We start from the raw sequence: 22,624 nt of genomic DNA, 5'->3' as shown, positions 1-22,624 counted from the left end.
CACCTTGAAAACCACTTCCTGCCATATGGTTATATTATTTCCCTATGCCACATTTTTTGCTAATTATCAAGACCATTTGCTTTAAAATAGGTGTTTTTAATTTCACAGCCTTGTCTGCCTCTCCTGCTTGATCCTGCCCTGGAGTCAAGAGGCTGTGTCTGTTCATTCTCCATGGCAACGGGCTGTGATTTACTTATTTCAATTTAATTAAAAAGCAGCTATCAAATTCTAGGCATCTTATATGTTCCTTATATTAGAAAAATATCAGTGGCTCCGTCTCCGCCGCAGATCTCCCAAGCTCAGAAATGAAATTCTCAGCCTGAGCCAATCCCATCTTCTCCGGTCCATCCCCTTTGGAAGAGTTTGGGAGAGGGAAGGAAGGGTGCTGGGGCCTGGCCGGAGGCTGAGGGGATGGGATGGTGGTGGTCGTGGAGGTCTGCTTGTGGAGGTCTGGACGTGGCGGTCTGGTCGTGGAGGTCCGGACTCCAGCAGGCCACCTCTCCCCTCCTGCTGTCCTACAGCTGCTGGGAGGTCTCGGGGCTTGCTGGGGTAGTGTGGGCACCCCAGGCCGTGTGCGTAAGGGGCACACATGCTGTGAGGTCTGCGTGTGAAGTCCTTGCTGGGGCAGGTGCCTCCTGCAGCGGCTGCATCTTCACAGCCGCTTTCCACGGTAGTGCTGGGCTGCGATGGCGTTGTGGGACTGGGTGGAATAGGCACGAACCTCAGTGCTTGCTGCAGCGAAAATGCAGAAAATGGCAGCCCTGCTAGAAATGGGTTGGCGTTTACCAGCTCTCCCTGTGTGAGAGATCTTACAATTCCAAATCTCTTGTGTTGGCTTTATTTCAGTAGGTTTTGGGGCCTTCTTGACACCTATCTGTTCTTTGATGCATGCACGATACGGCTTCTGGTTTTAAGCTAGTCAAGTAGAGAAGCCCCCAGTGCCCCATTGGTTTAAGCGTGCTTGGTATTCGTATGCAGGCTAGAAACGAATTTAATCCTAAATCAGTTTTCCAAGGGCTGTAGTTGTACAAAAACCAGCCCGTGTCAGTCAGGGATACGGAAACACGGAGCTGTTGGCTGAAGGGGGGAAGGCGTCAAGACAGGCCCGCTGGGGTGGATGGAGGAGGGTGGATTTACTGACCCGGCGGCGTTAGGTTTGCTAGCAAACGTGATTAAGGAGTGCCAAAATTAACACTGCCTTCGTCTCTAGCACCAGTGCCCCGGTCTGTCACAGAGCCGGGACCCCTGGGGCCTGTGCAGGTGACTCAGGCCCGGCGCTGGCCTGTGCACGCCGGCGCGTGGCTCCGGCAGCCAGGGAGGCGTGGAGGGAGGAGAGTTGGCCGTGCGTTTTTATCACACCTGAAGGAGCAGTTAGCATCGCAAGAGTGCCTGCGCTTTTTTTTTTTTTTCTCTCTCTGGCGGTGCTACTCCTGGTGCTTTCTCCAAGTCGCGGGTGGTGATTTTAGCAGCAGGCCCAGGTCCTGCGGAAGCCCGTGAGGCTACGACGAAGCGCTGGGCTCTCTCCTGGCTGGCGTGGTTTCGCTGGCAAAACAATGCACGCAGAGTTTCTAGCTGCAAATCCTCTGTTCCTGGTGATCGTGCATGAACCTAATAAAAACTGAATAAAACCGAAAAGCAGCACCCCAAAGCAGGCTTTTATTTGTTGCTGCACTTCAGCAGATGGGTTCAAGGAATTGACACCCCACTGGTGACATCCCTAACCCTTCATTACTGGTTTTACTGGCGTGCAGGCATGATCTGTATTCTTTAAGAGTTTGTCTGCTCCTCTTCCTTACCCAGCTTTGAAGCAGACCTCGCTGATATTAATTTCTGTGTAGACTGTATCCTCCTCATCTATAAAATAAAGGGAATGCTTCATACAAGCAGCTGTGAAGTTGCATTTATTGTCTGTAAATTGCTTTTAGTAATTGAGCTGAGGAGGTGGAAGGGGAGAAAGACTGAAGTAATATGAGCTTGATTTTATTTTTTTTTTTAAATCGAAGAGAACTGCATTATTTTGTTCATCTGATGTAGAAGCTGATGGGGAAAGAAAAATGCTTTACCACAAGCACCCTGAAACTAATTGTTAGATTTGTAATGGAAACAGACATTTCTGAGCATAGTGATGAAGGCAGCCATCTTGTTTGATATTAAGAGTCCAATTTAAAAAGAGGCAGAATTATTATTGGAGATCCTGCAGTACCACCCCTATTTTTGTCTGGTTTGGGTCTGCTCAGTTTTAATGTCAGTCGTTACCTTCACGGCTGCCTTCACCATCCAGTTCAGGAAGGCTGCCGGTAGGTAGAGCCTAGTAACAGGTAAAACCTCATGTTTTAAGATTATTAGCAAACATATCTATTGCAGGCTTTTCAGGTCGACCGCTTCTGTTGTGCTGGCCGGTGTCCTTGGCTGGTGGCACCACAGGTTCGTGCAGCCCAGGGTGGGTTTTGTCGCTGTGGCCGAACCAGTCTGGCTGCCGGCTCCGTCCAGGAGGGGTGGTCGTGCCTTGCCTTGTGCAGCTCTGGTGCTACACGGGTTCGGTTTGTGCAGCTTTCGGAAAACTGACTTGGCTGAAAATATTTAGGAAAAAAAAACACATAAAAGAGCTGAACCTGCTCACCAGGTTCAGGCTAGTACCAGAGCTGCTGTGAGGGAGGGGCGAGATTCGTGTTGCCAGAAGTGAAAGGTAGGGAATGAAAGAAAGGTGGAAGTGGGGCCCCCCTCTTTTGGCAGCGGTGAACTGTTAGCCTGGTTCAGCTGTAACGTGAAACCTCGCCCTCAGTCTTCGTTCTCGGCTCCCTCCCTTCCCCTCGCTCCTCTCATTCTTTCTCTGGGATCAACTCGTGTGTGCTTCCAGATGCTGATCCCATTTCCAAGCTGTGCTTTCCAAAGGGAAAAGGAAAAGGTTGAGTTTCACCACCTCCCCAGGAGAAGAGCCCACTGTTATTAGGGTATTTGCTAACAGACAGAGCCTAAGGATATGAAAGGGCTTAGAGAACAGTAGCCGCAGCCCTCCCCTAGGAGAGGACAGCTGTGGGCTGGGGAAGAGCATCGCTGCGTGTGGCAGTGGTGCTGCTCAGGCAGAGCTGGTGGGGCCAGGTAGTCCTTGAGGTCTGGGATGGATGGCAAGGGCAGGGTGATGTCTGGAGAGCTTTCTGCACGTCCGTGGTGAGCCAGGTCCGAAGCTGGGTACCACGCTGCCAGGAAAACACCCCTCCATCTTTCAGACGTCGACTGCGGTGGCCCCAGAGGCAACTGCTCTAATAATTTTCAGGCGCCAGCAGGTACTGGGAAAGCCTTGTGGGGTGCTGCCGAGGCAGCTCAGAACAGTGTTGTCTTGCTCTGGGGATGAAACCAGGGGTGTGCTGAAGCTCAGACGTCAGCCTGGGTGGGTGACCTCGGCGGGGTTCCTTCAGCGCAGGGCTTTGGTAGCAGCAGGGGACGCGGCTGGGCTGCACGTGTATGTGTAGGGCAGTAGGCAAAGCTCCTTGGGAGGGGGCCAAGGAGAACTTTGCTTCCACTGAATGATGCGAACAGCATTTCTGCCTCAGCTTTGCCTTTGTTTTCGGTGTTTCTGCCTCATCCTTCACTGACGGCAGGGAAGAGGCACGTGTGACCCACGTGTGTACTTAGCGGGGGCACGGCGCGGGTCAGAGCGCGCATTTGGGAGGCGAGACGGAGACACCTCTTGGCCTTCGGTGATTGCTTTATGACTAAAGGAGCAGATACGTGTCTGTCTGCTGAATTTTATAAAGCGTGGAGTTGAAGATGATGCCACTAAAGAGTTGTTTGCCAAAAGCAGCGGGGTGCAGGGGGCCCATGCGTGTGTGGACCGACTGAGGGAGGGACAGGTTGCAATTGGTGTGTTGCACAAACTGGAGATGTTTGTGCAGCCATTTCCAAACAGAAATAGGGAGGGATGGGGGAATTTGCTCCAACTTGAGAGTTGTTAGAGACTGGTATCCTGCTGCAGTTTTCTTTTTTCTTTCCTTTTTTTTTTAAGCATTTAAGCCTAAATTCTTCTCATTGGAATTTGAAGACATTATGGGAAGAGAAGGATTATTGTGGGGTTGCGTTGCTGTACATGGGAAGATTATACACTGGGTGGCTGTTACAGTGGGTTTGTTCCAGGAATGGAATGAATAAAGGAAAGAACCAGTGTACTGATAATAAATAATGGTGCCACTGGATATGCTGAGCACAAAGTGGCTTTGTTTTCAAGGATATGTTTTTATAAATCTGACACGCTTATAAGCCAGCTGCACTATTAAAAACAAACAAAAAAAAAACCCACCCCACATTTATAGGAGAGGGGCAGTAGAGAAAAACGCTGTAAGTAACCTCATTGCGAGGTATGTTTTTCTTCCACCCCCTTGCATGCAGACTCGAGGAAGATGCTGGTGAAGGAGCTGGATAGTTGGGGTCTTCTCAGGAGCTGCCGTTGATCTGGCTGATGCAGTGGGTATCAGGTGGGGGCTGTGTGCAGGTGCGGGGGCTGCTTGTGCCTTCATCTCTGCAGTCTCTGTTATTTTTTTTATACCTTCTGGATAGAGATATGTATCCTGGCACTTTTGCCTTCCACCTACATCTCTTTCTCATCTCTTGTAAATACTTGCTGATTTTTGTTGCTGTTCTGGCAACTCTTTCCATTGTACTTGCAATGGGTGACTCTCCTGTGCTGCGCAATCTGGCTCGTGATCATGGGTGTTTCTGCACGCCGTTCTTCTCCTGCATCTTTCTGCTGAGTTTTCATGTTATCTGCCCAGTTTGGGGCCTTCGTGGTTGCAGTGGTCTCTCTGGTGCAGGTGAAGGCATCGCAGCTGACTCCCAGCAATGCTCCAGTTGCCTTGCAAAGGGTGGCAAAATGCAGGAGAGGAGCAGCCATGCCTGGGCCCTGTTCGAAGCCGCTGTGTCCTCACTCTGGAAATGCTGAGGGTGCGTTAGAGTTCACGTGCAGGACTGCAGTAATCAAATAGTGTTGAGGGAATAGAGGGAGGAAAGCACGTGGTGGTCACTTTGGGTAGATTAGCAAGAGAGGGCGTTACGGTGCCAGCAGAAGACATCCTTCTGTGGTGGTTCCCAGCCAGGAAATACCTAAAAAAAAGCTGTCCCTGAGGGTGAGAGGAAAGCCTGATAGGTCTGTGCTGTAATTAATTGCCCAGATACCACGGGAGGAGCAGCTTGGAGGAGGGAGCTCATGCATGAGCCGGGTGTGGTGTAGAGAGGGAAATGGGAATTTCCTGACTCTTGTTTGCAAAGCTTCAAGTGCAGAAGGAATTTCAGCCATAATAGGTGGAAAGAAGGGCTAAAATTAATAGGTAGTTCCATCTTCTTTTGCACTGCGTGCTCCTGGCTAGTGTTAGTTGAGCATCACTTGAGGCAGCGCAGAGCCTGCTTGGGAACTGAAGACATTAAGCAGAAAGAAGGAGTGAATCTGATTAGCTCTGCTTTTCGTGCATTAAGCAGAAAGACCGACCGAGATGTGGTTGCAAACAGATAATAGCAGCGTGCTCGCGCGGCACCGCCGTGACCCAGCATATGGGGTGATGGATCTAACCACGCGATGGAGTCATTTCTTGTAAGAGAAGGCGCTTGTTTTTACCTTGCAGTTTCTCTTGGACTTTCTCACCGCCCTGCTCATTGCTGACTGCCATTTTGAGCTCAGCCCCCTGCAGCGTGTGTCCTGTGGAGCACCCCGGCCCCAGGTGCTGGCTGTGGCTCTCGTAGCCAGAGGACAGGAGGGAAGGGGAGCTGAGGCTGGAAAGCCCGAGCCGTTTCCCCTCATATTTCCAGGAATAATGGGAGTCACAGCTGCCGCTTTTGCCCTGCTGGGAGGTATGAGGGCTTCTGTTGTCTGTGAGCGCTCTGAAAGCGCAAGTGTTAGGGTTTGCTGGAAGAAGGTCCTACGACCTTAAAACCCAGGCGTCTCTCAGTGCTACTTATAAATAATAAATAAAAGCTGGCTTTGCTCTGCTGCAGGCCTTCATACCCGCTAAGGGCTGCTACACCAGCTGCTTTCTCAGTGCGCTAGCGGTGATCCTGGAGGTTTCTCTCCAGAAGGAGCCAGGCCACGGCACACCTGCGCCCTGCTTTGAGTCAGCGGGTGCCTCAGCAGCCCAGGAGGCTGGGGAGTGGGCGTTGCCTTGCCCCGCAGGCAGGTGTTTTTGCCTCGACATGAGCTTTTCCTTGGGCTCTGGGCTCTTCCCATTCTTCCACGTCATTTTGTTTCCTCACAAAGCCCTTTCGGTGCTATTGCCTCGCTGTCCTTGTGAAGGGGATTCCCTCTGGAGCTCCTCCGGGCGCACAGTGCCCTGCGGGCAGGTGAGCTGCTTCCAGCCCGAGGCCGCTCCTCCACAGGGGAAAACTGGTGGAGGCTGGAGTCAGGAGGCTCCGCTGCCACAGAGCACCCAAGGACCCTGAGTTTGCAGTGCCGATGTGGTGGTCTCTTCCCCAAAACAACCCGCTTTCCCTTCTCCCCACCCGAGGCTGTTTTTTTGTTAAGGGAAAGCTGAAACTACCATTTCCAAAACTGGTGTGGGCTGGGGGAATGCAAAAGACGTGGGCAGAGCAGAGCTCGCCGTGAAATGTCTGAACAGAGCAGAGCGTGTAAGGTGCTCACGTGCGTCTATTTGTATTTTAAGGCCAGGAGGGGCGGGGCGGGCCAGCGGTCCTGCGACCTTCTCTCAAACTGCCTTTCCTGCCGCCGCCTCTCCCTGCCTGTGAGGGGACTTCCATTTCCTTCCCGGCGACCTCCCTGCGGCAGCTCCCAGCTCTGGCTCCGAGCTCTGAGCCCAGGCTGACGGTCCCAGCGGATGCGACCGGCCTCCTCCATGCCCGGCCACACGGGAGGTGCCACCTTTGGCACCCTAGAAATCCAGCCGGAGGCATCCGCCTGAAGGCCAGGCCTCGTCGGTGGCACGGACTGGTAGAGCTGCCCGCGGCGAGGTCCCTCGCTGCCCTACCGGCGGGTGACCAGGGGGCACCTCAGCACACACCTTCTGGTGGTCTCCGGCTGTCCGGGGGGGTGACTGCCAGCAGCACGGGGTGCCGGGGGGAGGAGGAGGTGTCGACAGTCAGGAAAAACGCGTCAGGTACTGGAGAGGGTAATGAACATCTCCTCTCACCACTCGCCCCACGCATCAAAGCGCACTTAAAAAAAAAAAAAAAAAAGAGAAAGACAGAGAGAGAGCGCGTTCATCTTTGACCCCCATTAATGGCTGGCTCGGTCTGTGTACGAGTTTTACGAGTCTGCTGCTGCTCCCACAGAGTTTAATTATTTAGCGCGTGAGGCAGAGGCTCGCGCTCTCCCCGCTGAAGTCGCAGGGTTCAGGGCCCGCTGACAGGCCGGCAGGGTTGGTTACAAATGCAGTCAGGCTGGGCACGACGCCGCGTGCTCCGGGGGTCCTAATGGACGTGCGAGCTGCAGCTGCACAGCCCTTGTCGGGGCTGGCAGTCTGTCCTTCTCCGTGTGACTGTTCCGCCTCAAACGCAAGGTTTGCATCCTTATCTTCAAGGTGCAGGACCTGGGGCAGCCTAAATGATGGCCGGGAGCTGTGGGGTGGACGTGCTGGTGGCAGACCCTGCTCGTCACTCACTCTGGAGTCCCCCGGTCTGTGGCGGAGGCTGTAGGGGCTGCTGTAAGACTCTGGCAGCAATACCTGATTTATCAGTGTTCCCCATTCCCTGCGGGGGCCTGCCTTCTTTCTGCCAACAGCCCCACAGGTGGGAAGGTGCCCAGCACCAGGCCATTGGGGTGGGATGTGGGCTGGTCCCATGGGGTCAGCTGGCCAGCAGGAAGGGTCGTGCTGCCCACTCTGGTCTTCTGGCCGCTGTTGGAACAGGTAAATTCCTCCCGGGGTTGTGCCGCCTCGTACGGTGGCTGGTCCTGAGGGCATGCGGTGCTCATCAGCACTGAAGTGAAGTTGGTGCAAGGCTGTTAGTGGAGGCTTGTTTCAGAGCACGAGTGGTTGGTGTTGGTGGGCCTAGGTTTGGCTGATAGCAAAATGAATTCATGGGCAGGCTGGGAAGCCTCGTTTAATGCGGAAAGCTCATGCTGCCTTTCCTTTATCAAGCCCACTGCTGATGAAAATGCCAATTGCAGCAGCCACCTGGCAATAGGATTGCCTGGCGTGCCGTTGCTTCTGAGGGCTGAGCTCGTTGTGCGTGCTGGGGCTCGCTCTGTGCTGCCTGCTGCCGTTTCTTGCCCCGAGCTCAGGGACCACTCAAATCTGCTCTCCTGCCTCCTGCTGCCTGATCTCCCGTTTTCTGCCGCCACAGGGGCCAGCACATGCTCTTGTTTGCATGCCGATGCCTATGCCATCCCTATTCGCCATGTTTTGTCTCTTCCCACTCCTTTCCCTCTTCCTATTTTGCTTCCCTTGGTATGGGACTGATGTTTCAAGCCGTGTTGGGAGACCGGGTTGGGCTGAGGTGGCGGAAAGGGGGTGGAGGAGAGGAAGGGGCTTACACTGGTAGATGGCAATTTCTGCCACCAACTAATTCTTTAATCTGTTGGTAATTACAGACCTAGCTAAATCAGCTGAATCTGCTAGACAAATGCCAGGTGCTCTGTGTCCTGTCTCCATACTCTACTCTGTTTTTCTTTTTTTTTTTTCCCCTGAAAATTAATAGGATTCTGCCCGTTGATGATTAAAACATCGCCTGGAGTTTTGGAATGGATCAGATGCGTCAGTCAAATGCTACCACATTGCGCCCAAAGAGAGGAATGCCATCCAGCTGGGGGTAGGATCCGTTTTTTCTTTCCCCCCATCATTGTTTAGAGTTACTGAAAACCTTCTTGTTTTTTTTAATGCAAGAATTTTTACTAGAAAATGGTAGCTTTTAAAATGGATTACTTTATTGTTTGAAAAATTGCTGCTTTCTTTTCTTTTTTGGTATGGAGTAATGTCGTGCATCTAATTTTCAAAATGTTATCAGTAAGCTTGAGTCTTTGTGGGGTTTTGGCAAAGAAAAAATTTCAAATATTGTTGGAGGGAGTTTCTGTGTTTTAAATGAAAAGCAAATCTATTCTGATTACTAAGAGACAAAAATAATTTAACTTTTTTTTAAAAAAATGTCAAAGTTCAATTTATTTGTCCCAATTCTAGAAATCACTGTAAAATGGACCAATACCCCTGCATAAGCCATTCCCCTTGCAACAGGGGAGAGGAAGAAAAAAGCCATCTGTAGGAAGCCGCATCTTTTTATATGCTGCTTTACGGGTTCTTGGCTGCTGCGGCAGCAGGTATAGCATGAAACCTGGAAGGAGATAAAAGGTCTGGGAGAACGTGAAGCCGGAGCTCTTACAGCATGGGGTCCATCCAGCCCGAGCAGCAAACCGAAGTGGCTTTTTGGCTCCCTTCCATGTGGTAGCGTGCAGCGCCCATTATCCCTGACTGGCACGGCGCTCGGCTGTCTCAGCAGAGCGGCTGCAGAGACAAAACACTTCTCCAGCTCTCGGAAGCAGGGTGGGCTTCCCAGGTCAGGAAGGAGAAGCGTGTTAGGGTTTGTGTCCGGAAATAACGTCGCTCCCGTGGCACTCGCTTGAAATCCAGAGTTCCTGGTGTTTCGTGTTGCTTTCCCATTCTCGTTGAAATTGCTTTTGCCTCAGAAAGGAAGGGTCTTAAAACTGAGGGTTTCGATAGAGCTCGCTGCAGAACGATTCTTTCCTCCTCGGTATGTAAGCTTCCTGAATGAATGATTTTGAAGTAATGTAATATTTCCCTGCAGGGCCTGCCTCTCTTAAGTCTTTAGACTGTCACGGCAACAGTGAGACTACTAGTGCAATATTAATAATTTATGTGTGTCCCTCATTTTGGACTGTTGTCAGTCATTTCAGCCTCGGCAGGCTGGGGGAGATGAGAAAAGCTTGTCTCTGCTTTGCTGCAATTCTCTCTGCATATCTTCTCAGGGTAGGCGAAGGCTTTCAGTCTCCAGAGAGCGTCTATCTGGAACCTTTTAGCAGTGCTAAATTTACAGAAATAATACCAGAAAATAGCCTAGCGGTGTCTCGTTTCAGTGATCTCTGCGTACAGTTGTACTGCTTACATTGGACTCTGCAGCAAGGGTGGTTCAGATGCTGGTGAACTTTGCCTGCTTGCAGACGGTGAGGGAGAGGTGACGCCTTTATGGGTCCCTCCTGGGTGATGAATCCAGCCAGGGTTTTGCTGTGCATGTGTGTGCAATCAGTCCCAAATGTTTCTACGCTGCACGCACATAGCTTCCTTCAAAACTAGGCTTCGTGTCCTTGATTCTCCCCCTTGCTCTTTTTTAAAGGGAGGGAGATGGTCAGAGGGTTTGTGTTGTTTCCTGAGCGGGTCTCGCTTGAGGCGAGGAGCAGAGGATTCTGAGCACAATGAAAACAGGTCTTCAGAAAGGAGGCTGATGAGAGGATGTCACCAGAGGATTCAGTCGGTTTACGTATGAACTGCTGGCACGTCCGTGCTTGTGCTGAATTCTGGAGTTCAGTGTTGCAGGCTTTTGCTTTGTGTTAGCTGTTGCCTGAACGCATTTCAGCTCGATGGTCTGCCGGGCACTTCTTGACATCCCGTTGGAAGTGCTGCGCTGCATTCTGGGGAGTTCTGAAGGTGTAGTGTGCATGAACTAGTCGATTGGTGTTTCAGCAAGTATTCCTGCAGGTACTGAGCAGTTTGGGTCAGAGCAGTTTCCTTGGAGAGGTATGTAGCAAGCAGGTGAGTAGTTTGCGAGGAGTGGGAGAGTTAGCTCTGATCTTCTGCTGGTGGTCCACGGTGGTTGATTCACTGCACGGAATCGGTGACTTGGTTTCTGTGCTGCTGGGCTGTCGGACTGACGGATGGATGGGACTTTCTAGCAGAGGAGAATGTTCTGCAAAGAATTTGAGCTGTATCTTAAACCTGAAACAGTTTGGCTGAGGAAACACAGATTTCTAGAATAATTGTTGGGGAAAAATGAATGTTTTTTTTTTTAAACTGGATTGCATTGTTTAAAATTCCGTTTTTGAACGTCTTGGCTTGGAGAACAGTTTGGCTCAAAAATTGCTGTGTGTGTGCAGAAGGATCTGCGGCAAGATTAATAGATAAGAAGAAACTTGGTCTAATTGTTTTGTGTTGCGCTCATTAAAATATCCTTTCATTTGAGATTTGATTTTTTTGCCATAGTTTGTACCTTTGTAGTTCAAAAATACCGTCCTCCCAGATTCTCTGTATTAAGTCTTCCTGAGAGCTTGTATGTACAGTTTGAAGAAAACAAGATGTAACTAAGTTAAGATTTCTTGAACCTAAATTAGAATACTTAAATTGCAAATCCAGTTGGCTTGGCTGCTGGTGAATGGTGATAGCTCAGAAAGAAACTAAGATGTTGTCTTGGTCTTCAGATGGTTTCAGCAATGCGAATTTTTTTTTTTTTTTCCAGTTGATAAGGGGGTAGAGCCTCACTCCTGGCTCTGCACTTGTGTACTTCATCTAATATACCTATGCATTTTGTAACAAAGGACTTTTTGCAAAACATCACTGATTTCTTCTGCAAAGCAGAGAAAATGGAGAAGCTGAATGGAAGAGTGTTTTTTTTTCTTTTTTTCTCTTTTTTTCCCTTTTTCTCCCTCCTCTTTACGAGAAGTTACTTTAAATAGGGAGCTGTTCAGCAGGTTGCAACCAGAATTCTATAATAAGATCTCTGTTCGCTCTCCCTACTTTTTTCACATGCAAAGTTGTGGCTGTAATTATATGACAGCTGCCCTCTTGGCTGACATGCAGCAGATTGAACTGGGGATCTCCAGAGCTGAAAGTGTGAGCTGCTACTCCATGAGCTAAGGCTCTATAGCTGGAGGCTGTAATGATCTATATCCTTCATGACTGAGTGTAGAAGGGAGCTGCAAAAAGCACTTGCTGAGTTATGGTGAGTACATGGTACTCCCTGGGTATACTGGAGCCTTTCTTTGAGTGGTTTGTGATAATTGTACAAACTGTTGTCAACTTACGGGTGCTTTAAAATGGCACTCCATTTTGAAGCCGTTCTGTCTCAAATAAAAAATCTTTGCTATATCATGCTAGTCAGGCGCAGGCGTTTGTTGCTCTGTGTGTACGCTGTGCTGAGTAGAAGGGATCCTGATGTTGCTGAGGTCCTTTAATGCTAATGCAATGTAAGTAATTGTTAACAACACTAAACACAGTATGAAAAATTCCACAGCACTGGTGATGTTCAAACAAATTTACCTGTATGCTTTGCCGTAACAATAGGTTTTTCGTAGATGGTGCAGTGGGAGCTTTGTCAAAACAAAGGAAGGAGAAGCTGGAATTGTTGGAATCTCTCCTGTTTCCCAAGGACCAGGAAAACCTGAGCAGTGCCAGAGTGTGTCAGGCTGAGGGAAAATCAAGGGAAGCAGAACCAGATGGAGCTTCATGAGTAGTGTCAGCCCGTGGGTAGCTCCTGCAACCAGTGTTGTGGGAGAGGGGGAAGTGTGTTACAAGTTGAGACATTAATTTTGAACTTTGTGGTGTTCTTAACACCTCCTTCCCTGCCCCCTCCCCCCAAAAAAAGTCTTCTGCTAGGTTTAAATGTGGGCATAGTATGGGTTCCTATGAAACTACAGTTCAAAACCAAGCTGATATTTCCCCTATTAAAAAAAATGTAAAAAATGAAATGTTAAGGGAAGACAATTAAACTTTATGTCAGTGCCAAGCCAGTCTTTCAGATCTAAAACACTAATGCCAGCACAGTATGTCAGAAACTTACTTGATACCAGATGTATTTCGAACAGGGATGTTCTCTGCTGTACGTTAAGATCACTTCCATGTGTGTTAGGTCATGTCCAGCTTCACAAGTGTGACCGTGCCGAATCATGTCTTAGTTCACCCCCTTCACCTGAGTTGCATCCTCCACTGCCTTTCTTTGCATGACTTCGTGTGCAGATGGTCAGTGTAAAGATACTGACAGCATGGCCTAAGAAACTGCTGTTTCCTCACCTCCCACCTCACATTCCTGGCCTCTCCCATCGCTGCCATCCCGTCGGTTGTACTGATGCAACTATTGGTAGGACGGTAGCATAAAACACCTCAGTGACCTGATGTAGGGTCAAAAGACCCATTCCTTCCAATACGTGAAGTGGCCCAGGCTAAAACGATGCAGTTTGTGGGGCAGCCTTGCAGGAGGCAGTGCTGGCAGAGCCTGGGGTGGGTAGGAGGATGCTTTAGGAGCAGCGGAGGGGATTTAAGTGGGTGTTGCTCCTGGGTGAGGCATCTGGTGGGGCTGCCCCCGCCAAGGCTGTGCCGCCAGCCCCAGGGCGCTGCGCTCTGCTGCCTGTCCTGTCACTCTTCACAGAGGTGGCGGGATGAGGCTTGCCCCGCTTCCCCCGGCAGCCAGTTCCACACTCTAATAGACTTCACTGTCAGGAAACATTTCTTGATTATGCATTACTCATGGGCGTGAAGCCCTCGGTCCCTGGGCTGACCTCAGCCTGCACCAGTACGAGCGCCATTCCTGCAGGCGCTGCCTGCGGCCTGCCCGCCGCCTCCTCCTCCTCCTCCTCCCGCAGGCGTTGCCGCCTGTTTCGGCGGCAGGCCGCGGTCCTTGGCTGCATCCCCGCCGTCCCGAGCACCGCTTCCAGAGGCAGTCACAGAAGCGTGGAGCTGGGAGCCCACATCAAGGGCCTGGGTCACAATGCGAGGCATGCTAGCCTCTTGGAGCAGGATTTCAAGAATCCAGGCTGCTGGCAAGCCAGCAAGTACAAGCTGATGCAGCATTCATGTGCGTGTCTACCTTGGATGGAGCCAAGTCCAAGGAATCTGTTACAACACAGCTATCCCCTGACCTAATTACATTGCTGTCAAACTCCAGAGCACGGCTGAGACTCCAGCATATCCCTGCCATTATTTTAAAGCAGGGCTCTGCATTTCTTTTACACCACGGTGTTTGCGCTGTCTGTGTTGAAGTGGGTCAGAGAGTAACCCAGCCAAGCCGTTCCACTGCGAGGCTGTAGAGGTGCCAACCGTGAGGCTCTGTGGTGAAGCTCGTCGGCTTTGGCTTGAGGAGGAGAAGAGTCTGCCGTGCTCTCTGTTTGAGTGGTGGTTCTCTCCCGTGGCTGAGGGCAGCTACCATCAGGTTGTGGTGGCTGGCTGTGAGCGGATGGATGGGTTTCCTGGGGAGGGGAGTGTGCGTCTGCTATGTACTAATAGTCTGGTTGCACTAGATTTATTTTTTTTACACACTTTTTCTCCCCCGTCTTTAGCACATTTATGTTGTTTTGCATGTGTGAACTTCACTTGCTGTCTTCCAAAACCTCTTTCTTTGTTGCCACTTCCTGAACTCCTTTGGTTCCTCATATGCACTTTCCAAGACAGGATGAGTAGGACAGGTTTCGGTGCTGCAGAGGTGGATATATCTGATTTGTGTCACGTCGTTATCAAATCAGAGCTGATTTCTGGTCTGTTTCTAGTATGGTCGGACATTTTGCTTACTCTCCTGTGTGCCTCTGTGATATTGGTAGACCTCATTATGTGATGTGTCTGTCTTTGTACAGAATGGATGTAATTACTACAGAGCTAGAGGGTGCATGAACTGTGCAGATGATGACCTGTTAAACCATTCACAGCTGGAACGGTTATAAACTTCAGAGATCTGAAGTAGCTGCCTCACTGCTTCCCCTGGTGCCTTCCTCTGCCGCAGGCTGGTCTCTCTGCATCCCTATCCTCTCTCTGTGTCACCGAGTTCATGTCCTGGCTCCCTTCTGCTCCTCACCGCTCTGCCAGGAGTTATTTCTGTGGTGCCCTTGCACAGTCCCCGCTCCTCAGCTTGCCATCCTCCTCCTTGCTTCTCAGAACGAGCACCTTTCATCAGTGCTTTACCATCGTGCGGCTCTTCTGCACAGCTCTGCTTTTCCTTGTTCTACTGCTTCCTCAAGAGAGATCGTTTTTGCCTTCCCCACTCCCAAGGGGGAAATAAACTCGTGTCTCAGCTGGAGGTGCATAAAACACGGTCACGCTGCCACCAGACTTTATTTTTACATCCTGTTCGGCTCAGGTCACCTCTTTCCAGTTAGTCACTTGCGAAGTATCCCTCCTCCCTGCCCTCCGTTCCTGTGGCGTCTGTGCACCATGCCTTGCTCTCCCGGGGCACGGTGACGTGCCTGGTGGCTCTGAGGGTGCACTTCTATGCATGTTTCCCCCGGCAGCCCCTGCTACGGCTCCTGAGCCGCTCATTCAGCGGTGCCCATGCAGCCAGATGAATGTGCTGCCGCGCACTGGCCTGGAGCAGGGGGTTGGTCAGGATTAAAGCAGTTGGGGCGGCGAGGAAAGCTGCTTAGCCCGGAGAGATACTTGAGAAACAACAGTTTAAGGGTAAGGACGCTTTGCCTTGAAAGCCTTCTGACTAACACCCCTCTGGTTTAGAAATCCCTGGGTTTAATGCTGAATTGCTGCCTCCCATCCTTCAAGCCCTCGTCCCAAAACAGCACCCGGCTTGCTTGAGGCGCAGAGTTGCCACTGCTGGGCCCTGCTCTGGGGGCCTGGGACCTGCTGGAGCAGACGTGGATGTGTGTCAGGGTGTGTGAAGTTGTCCCTGTTGGGCAGCATCCCACACTTGGGAAAAGCCTCTTCCCTAATCTTAATTGCTGCTCTTGTTTAGCCCTGAACCTTCTTAGCGCGAGGGGATGTTGCTGCGTCGCTGTTTGTGGGAAATGGAGCGTGGCCCTGGGTGACAGCACAAAACCCCGCGCGTCCCTGCCCGGCTGCCACGAGGGGCTCTCCGCCCCTCCTCTCCGGCTCCTCTGCTCTGCCCTCACGCACCCTTCCCTGCCTTACCCGTCCGTGCGCTCCCAGCTTCGTGCTGTCCTGGGTTTAATTTTTGTTTAAGATCTTCGTTCCTTTAATGACAGCGGGAGCCGAGGGCTGTTCTCTGTGGGGGCTGTGGTGCGCGGCTGTGCTCGAGGTAATGAGACTTGATGAAAACCTCTTGTTACTGTGGCAAGATTTCTTCCTTCTCCGCATTCAAGAAAAGGGGAGAGGGGGGAGAAAAGAAAAAGTGACAGCCCCTGCTGGGTATGTTAATATATTTTTAATGGCTTGCATGTGGCTAGCTGAAGACTTATTTGTCCAGCCCGCGAGGGAAGCGGAGCAGCGCGGTGTTCTCCTGCACCCTCGGCTGTGCTCAGCCCGGAGAGGCGACGGGAGGGGGGGCTGGAGGAAAATGTCACCGAAATCCTGATGGTGCGGATGAGATCTGCTAGAGAGGGAGCGGGGCTGGCCGGGGGACAGAAAGGATTGGATCCTGGGTGCCTTCTCCCCAAGCCCTCCCCACATCTTTCTCCCGTTCCGGAATATTCCGCCGCCTGCCATCGTCAGGAGAGCGACTGTCTCAGGCGGTGGTACCTCCAGCGGGGAAGAGATTTTTCTGCCATAACTGCCGCCTTTCTGAGGAGAAACAAAAGGGTTTACGCTGGGGGCGGAGGCTGGGGAGGGAGCGGACCAGCGGGCACTCCCCCCAGGGCATGGGTTGGGCCGCGGGCACCTTGCCCTCCAGGCCTCAGGGCTGCTGCTTCACGTCGACCTTCTCGGTCGGGGCAGAGCCGTGCTCGAGGAGCAGCAGAGCTGCTAGCAGGGGATCAGCACGGCGTGACCTGCCCGGGAGCGGGGCGAGCAGCACGGAGCCCGGGGCTCGCCTGTGGTGGGGTGGTGGAGCTGCCAGGAGGGGCAGCCCCCAGCTGCAGGGCGGCTGTGTCACAGGTCAGGGAGACCGGCCGAGCCCTCCCAGCCAGGGGCTGTCGGAGGAGCTGTGCTCTCGAGTCCCTGCCCAGCTCCGGGTTGGGTGTGCGAGGCTTTCCAGTAGCCTCTGCCTGGTTTCTCCTCTCCTTCAAGTGCCTGTGGTGCTGGAAAACGTCCCGCTGTCTCTTAATTGCCCCTTCCTGGTGGCCACATCTCCGGGTGTTCCCGAGGCAGGACCCCAGCAGCTGTATTTCTGTCTTTATTTTTGGGGGGAATTAGAAATTTGACTGTCTATTTAATTTTGGTGCCAGGGGATGGTGCTAGACTGGCAGCTCTAGGGACATCCTTTGTAGCCTGCCCCTGCCAACGTACCAGATTGCTGACTCCGAGCCAAAGTGTCCCCTCTGATTGTAAGTCGCACAAAAACAGTTTGTGGGAGATTTCTCTGAGGATACCGACAGTTCCCGTGCGTTACAGAAGACTGGAAGCACATATGGTGAGTCACCAAGATCTGACGGAGAGGACAGCAACTTGTTAGCCTGCGCTGACTGGAGCGCTTTGCTGGTCTGACCATACCCTTACTTAGATTTAAATTAACTTTCAGCTGATTTAGGGAAAACCTAGTAGTCGTATCAGGGACACGTTCGCATTCTGTGTGAATCTGTCCACGAAGGGCTTTAATGCCATTTTACCCACCAGCTTAAAGTACTTCAGCGTGGCTTTCCTGCGGGTCCCCGTGCAGGCAAGCCCTAGTTTTCTGCGAGCGTCCACTGCTTTCTTAACCCAGTTTTCCAGCTGGGCTGAAGTTGCTGACGGCATCGTGACTTATCCAAGAGCATGAGTGAATGTGAATTGGCACAAAATCAAAACCAGAGACCCACCAGGCTCCCAGTCCTGTAAATTCTGGATTGCTGAAGCCCTACTTTCCTTGAGTAGCCAACAATAACAGGCAACTAATATGGTCACATAGTATTATTTTTTCTCAGGCCTCTTGGACTGATAATATGATTATAAAATAGTTGGGAGGTTTTTGTTTGTCTCCTTAAGCGTGCTTTCTAGTGCAGTGTCCAGATTAGTTTTAAAGATGACCCAAAAAGAGTTCGTTTCACGTGGGGCTTGTACCAATTTATTTCCCCCCCAACCCTGCCATGATGGATTTAAAAAATGGTATTGTCATCAAGCCTGATATATCCAAGTCTACAATAAAGAGTAATGTGTGCTCTGTGTTTTAATTTTATTTTTTTGGCTTAGTTAGAGAACTGCTGCTGAGGTATAACGGATGTTTCTGTGAGCTCTAATACTTTAATTGTAGGTAAGAGAGTTTTCCGTCTACTGGCTGTCTTCAGATTAAAACAACTGAATAAATAAAAGTCTTTATATAGATACTAGTAAAAGTACGTGAAGACCAACCAGAATTTGACAGGGGATGAATAAAATCCCATTTTCTTTCAACATCACGGCTTTCAGTTTCTCGCCGTTAAGGACATCATTTCTTGGTCCTCTGATTGTGATAGTTTTTCAGCCTAGAAAAACCTCGCATCTCTAGATGGGAAGGACAGGGGAGGTAAAGGAAATGGCCATCTTTTTGTTGTTGTTTTTGTAGTTCTTTATGTAGTGTTTTTAAAAACAAAATCCCCAAAACAACCAAACAAAAACCAAACCACAAAGTCACAGGTACTCTTTACTTACTTTCAATTTTTAAGATTATTTTAAGGTCATCTCTGGCAATCTCGCGACACTGTAACATCCCCTCTGCTAAGGTACGTTGTCATGTCTCTGCCTTTTTGTAGGCTTTTCAGGCACTGGCCTGTGCAATGTAGTTTTCTTGCTTTCTAGTTTACTAGGGCAGAGCTGGAGACAGTGATCTGGTTTCACAGGAGGAGGTGATGGGGAGGGTCTCAGAGTATCTCGCTGGTGTTGCACGCAGGTGAAGATGGTCGTGCTATTTCTGGGAGGAGAAAGGAGACTCATGACTGCTGTGCTCAATTCCCTTACATGGGGAGAGGAGTGGACACAGCTGGGGTAAGGCATCTGACATGGCTGACTGAGGTCCATCAAGGGTGTCCCAATGGAGCAGAAGGGAGCTTTCTTTGTTAACTTAATAATTCTTCATCCCAGGCTTGCCCCTGCACGTCTTTCCTTGCTCCTTCTCTCTCTGCCCCCTCTCTGGGACCCTGCAGCCCGTGAGTTGCGTCCCCCGGCTCGTGGGGGCGGTTGTGGCTGCTGCTGAGCCAGCTGAGCACCGGCCGTCTCCCCGCTCGCGGAGCTGCTGCTGGAGTGACATTGTCAAAATCAAGATCAGATTTTAAGCAGGCCCTTCCTCACGTTCCTGAATAATGTGCCGGGCTATTAAACTAAATGAAATTTAAGAAATCACCTTGGTCTCCCGTTTGTAGCCAGAGGGGCTGGCCTCGAGCATCAGGTATGAATTACCTATGCGCCCTGCAACCACAACTTTGAATCCCGGCAGGCCTGACTTAGCCCCGTGTGCTGTGGTCGATAAATTGACTTGCATGCAGCTTATTATGTGGGGCTCTTTCAGATGTGACCTTATTAAAACCTCGAGTCCTCTCTGGACATTAGCAATCCCATAGCTGTTGCCCTAAGTATAGGGGAGGGCGTTGCTGCAGTGTCCTTGACAAAATCTCTTTCTTCCCCAAAATCTCTGCCGAGAGAGGCATGTGCTGGTCATTCGCTGAGCCTCAGCCGTGGCTGCAGCACGCTGCTGAGCAAATGGAGGGGCATCAGGAGCGTGTGTCAGCCTCGTGCCAGTGTAAGGGGTAAGGCTACTGGCAAGCAAGCTCTTTCCTGGACAGGTAGTTGTGTACTATACTTGATTAGATCGCAGTGGTGGTGAAATTCCTGTTTTACACACACACAAATAATCTTGGCTGTTGTATCGTTTCACAACCTCAGACTTTTCTTTCCTTCCTCCTGCCCCATAGGTTCTTTTCGTGTTGCCTTCAGAGCAGCCTTCTCCTCTGTCTCCTGTTCAGCTGCCCTGTTCTTTACACGCTTGGCCACAAGTCAACGTCAAAATGCGGCTGTGCTCAGATGGGAGTTTAAAGTGGCTATGAAATCTTTAATGTGTGGAGCACAGAATTGACTTGCCACAGACGTGTGGGAGAGGGAAGGGAGTGACCCGGCATCCCAGGATGAGGCTGAAGTTGGAGCCTGCGCTTTACTCCCCTGCTTCTCAGCCTCCTGATAAAGCTAGAGGTTTCTGCCAGTGTCACGGCTCTGCTCCTGCTTGCCTACCAGCCTTCATTTTTTTTAATTTTTTTTTTCCCCTGGCCCTTTTAATCCACGCTCAGAGCATCCTGGGTGGTGTACAAGTGGAGAAAAGGTCTTTGTACCTGAATTTGGCTCTTTTGTCAGGGGAGAAGAGCAGAGGAGCGCTCGGGGCAGCAGCCCTGGCTTTGCTGCTCCTGTTCAGATGCTCTGCCAGCTGTAAAACAGGGCTGTGGTGACCCGTGGGGCCGGAGGACGTGTTCGTACGGGCTGCAAAGCGCTCTCCGCCAGGAGAAGGAAAGGCTGGGGAGTGACGGCTGCGGAGCTGCCCCTGCCCTGTAGTAGCAAAGTGGAATTGGCACCTTGGGCTTTGCTGGGAAGCAGAGGGCGAGAGCTAATAAAAGCTCAGTTTCTAATCTGTTTTGGGGGAAACTCAGAGCAGCAGCAGAAGTGCTGGAGCTGCTGATCTACAGATTGCTGTGGCTTGGCTTAGTCTCGTTTCACATTATAATGATTTTCTGTGAGCGTGTGTGTGTGTGTGCGCGCGTTAATGAAAGCTTTGGTTCAGTACAAGCTGTTATTACTGGACCGTGATTTCTTGGTCTCTTTCACAAGCAAGTGAATTTTCCCAGTGTCCTGCCTCTCTGTATGCACATGCATGCACATGTGTGTGCTCTTCGGGATCTTTCAGGATGGAAAGTGCAGTGGAAATGTAAAATACTATAATTACGTGCAGCGATCATTTCTATTTTTGCTCTGCAGTCAGCTTGGCAAGTGGAACTCTGCGTCTGGGCAGTCTCATATCTGATCTGATCTATTTGTCTGTGCTTTTTTGCATTGTGGTTTACAGCTCAGCAATTGAAACCTTCAAGATCACTTAAAGATGGAATGGGAGCGTGCTTCCATCGAGCTTTGCAAAGGCCATTTCTCCTCGTGCAAAATAACGGGCCTAAATGACTTGACAGTGCCCCCTTTTAAATCTGCCGCTTGGTTCCTGAGGGGCGGGGGCGAGGAGGTGATGTATAGGTCTTCCAGGAATAACGGCAGTGTTTTGTGCTCCCCCGCGGCTCTGCGGCAGTAGCTCACTGCCTGACCCTGTTAGCAGAGCTGTTCTGTCATCGCCGGCGAGTCAGGTGTGCAGCCGGGCAGGGGACCTACACGAATAACGCCGAGCTGGGGGATGCGGCGGCCGCCAAGTGGGAAAAAAATAAAACGGCGCCGGGGAGGAAGAGACGGTGGTAAAATAATAATAATAATAAAAAATCCGAGTCTTTCCTTCTTTCTAGGTCCCTTGGAGGCGGAAGCTTCGGAGTTGCAGGTCCGAGGGACTCCGCTCGGCGCTGCAAAGGGAGGCGTGGGGTCCCAGGCGTGCGCGGGTCTCTCCGGGTGAGCCCTGGGCTGGTGGCGCACCAGCGTCGCGCTCGGAGGTGCCGTGCTACCGCCGGAGCCTCTCGCGGATGGGATGCAAAGCCGAGGCCTTGATCCATCGATTGTTAAAGATCCCCCTGCACTTTTCACGAGATCAGGGGAAAATAACCTCAGCGTCCTGGCCCGAGTCCAGTTCATTACTTTCTGCCCATCTAAAATTTCCCCTTCCCTTCCCCCTGCCGCTTATCCTGGAGAAGTTATCATTTGCTTCCTCTCCTAATGACTCACGGGTAATGCTGCTGGCACACAACCGAGGCTTTATTTCATCCCAGCGATGAGGGAGTGATCCCTGCGATTCGGGGTCTCTGGGCTGAAAGAGGTGCTATGGAAACACGGAGGTGTTTGGAGTACACACACAGACACAAAAGCACGGTTGGTTACTGTTCCCTTCGGTCGCTGTTTCGGAACAGGTAAACAGGCTTTCCAGCTGCATCTTCCAGCTCCATCCAAATCATAAATGCGCGTGTGTCTTCTCTGTGTGTGTGTGTGTGTGTGTGTGCACGCAAGCCGGTCTCTCCCCCCCTTCCGTCTTGGAACAAGAAGAATGTGTCAAGCCCTCTGGCTGCAATCCAGGACTCTCCGTGGAACTATAAATCGACCCGTCAGGGAGGGGGAAAGAGATTAACGTTGGCCGTCTTCATTAGTGAGTCCCCAGAGGAAACTGGGTCTGCCATGAGCCGTGAATGAGACCAGCTGAGAGAGAGAGGGGGAGTCTGCGGTTTTTATCACTGCCTCCAGAGACCCTGGAGGAGTGGAGGAAAAGAGCGTGATAGGGATGGGAGGATGTAAAATGAAGGAAGCCGGAGCTTTCCAGCACGTCGCTCGCTCCCTCATTGGAGGGCAGGTAGCTGGTTGCTGCTCCTCCGCGCCAATCCCTGACCCGTGAGCCCATGTGTGTGGCTGGAGCACTTGGCATGCTAATTGGGAGCGGAGAGGAGCGAGCCCAGTGGCGGTGCAATGCCCTACCATGCTAAACAAGTGCCAGTAATTGCATTCAAGGTACTTTCATTATGTCAGGTTTTTCACGGAACCAGAAAAGTGCATTTATCGCGAGCAGCGTAATTCTTCCTGGGCATCGCTCAGGGTGCGTTGTGTGCTTAATTCCCTGCCCCCCTCTCCCTCCCAGAAAGAAGAAAGTAATTCTTTCCTCTGCTTTATTCTCACTCGCACGATGATTTTTTGCAATTAGCTGCCGCTTTGAGCTTCAAACACCAGTCTTTCTTCCTCGCTCTGTTTATTGTATACGTTTTGCACTGCAGGCTCGTGCAAACACACACACGCGTGCTAACGGC

At 51.2% G+C, this 22,624-nt stretch overlaps 1 protein-coding gene across 4 annotated transcripts in view; it reads left to right on the top strand.

The window, feature by feature from the left end:
* TCF20 (transcription factor 20) overlaps positions 1–22,624 on the top strand; it is a 119,859-nt gene that overhangs the window by 2,679 nt on the left and 94,556 nt on the right. For 3 of the 4 annotated variants that reach the window (XM_083844846.1, XM_083844845.1, XM_083844840.1), the window contains exon 2: positions 8,632–8,742. The gene's annotated coding sequence lies outside the window, so the exon portion shown is untranslated. Of the gene's footprint in view, positions 1–8,084; positions 8,382–8,631; positions 8,743–22,624 lie in introns of those variants that run through there. The other variant, XM_083844841.1, reaches the window with a different exon arrangement.

Source organism: Anser anser (assembly GCF_964211835.1).
Source record: "Anser anser genome assembly, chromosome: 1".
Taxonomy (NCBI): Eukaryota; Metazoa; Chordata; class Aves; order Anseriformes; family Anatidae; genus Anser; species Anser anser.
Note: the sequence above shows the minus strand (reverse complement) of the source record. Positions and strands in the feature narration are given on the sequence as shown.